This window comes from Gavialis gangeticus, unplaced genomic scaffold (genome assembly GCF_001723915.1).
Source record: "Gavialis gangeticus isolate Ggan-Ray unplaced genomic scaffold, GavGan_comp1, whole genome shotgun sequence".
In the NCBI taxonomy this organism is placed as follows: Eukaryota; Metazoa; Chordata; order Crocodylia; family Gavialidae; genus Gavialis; species Gavialis gangeticus.
In genome coordinates, this window is record NW_017728994.1 from 62,025,318 (window position 1) to 62,026,524 (window position 1,207).

The window sequence follows — 1,207 nt, forward strand, 5'->3', positions numbered from 1 at the left end:
GGGCCCAGAGCTGCCATATGCTCTCTGCTCTGGGCCGGAGCTACTACACAGGATAAGCAACAAAGGGGGCAGGGGGCAGTGGCACTGAAGGGGTGGGACAAGAGGCTGGGGAGCAAGAGGCAACTCCCCCTGTTGCCACTGTTTTCCCCGTTGGAGTGGTCATAGGGAAGAATTTAAGACAACCCTCTAATAAAAAGATTCCATATGTGGAAAATTATAACACATTTGTCATTTTCCATGTATAGAATCTTGTTATTGGGAGATCATCTTAAAAGCTGAGTGAGAAGCAAGGTAACAGCTGCAACACCTGACCAAAAGCACCTTAAGCAGCAATCTATAAATCCAAACACCGCCAAGAGGAAACTTAAGAAGTGTGAATGTGGGCCCAGAGAGACCAGTAATAACCCTCAAGGCCTTACTGCACTTAAATCTCATTGTGTTCTCATTACCAATCTCCCCGAGCAATAAGTACCAAGAAAGTAATTGTCAGACTTGAAAACCCGCCCTCCCATGAATGCAGCGTAAGAGACCGTTCCAATGCTGAACAAGGCCTGCTTATGTCAAATGGCACTGTCCTAAAAAAAAAAAAGAAGAAGAAGGATGCATGCACTCAATAAGCACAATCACATCAGCTGCAATCATGTCCAAAGTGACAGCATACAACTAGGTTCAAAATAAAAAGCCTGCGTACCTGAGTCTGAACAGTCCCATTTCCACTGGCTTTGCTAAATCCAGCAATGTAGCTATACAACAGAAACTGAGGAAAGAAGAGTACATAAACAAAAATGTGTGTGTGATCTAGGCCAAAAAGCTTGGTCCTGGAGAATGAAAAATCAACACGTCCTTTGGTCCTTTGTGTGTTTCTGAACAAGCACCAATGTAAGACAGAACACCACGGGAAAATTAGTCTCGATGAATCCAGGAGTTTGCAGCGCTGGGTTTGAGCATGAAGGAGACGGGTGTATTATTATATGCAGTCTGTGCTCAAAGGCTCCCAAAGATCATTAAGCTTGGTGTTGTGCAAACACACTTGAACTTTCTTGCTTCAACCCACATGTTCACCCTCAGTGGCCAGACAGGCCATAAAACCATCCCCGAGCATGTTTGCTAATATAAAACAGACATTAAGTACTGGGTGTAAAACTATTTGTGCAAAGCATTCTCTCACCAGGAAAAATATGCATAGCCATGGAATTCAAAAATGCCT

The 1,207-nt window shown here is 43.9% G+C and overlaps 1 long non-coding RNA gene across 2 annotated transcripts in view; it reads right to left on the reverse strand.

Moving 5' to 3' along the window:
• LOC109287663 overlaps positions 1-1,207 on the reverse strand; it is a 22,166-nt gene that overhangs the window by 13,638 nt on the left and 7,321 nt on the right. The window lies entirely within an intron of this gene.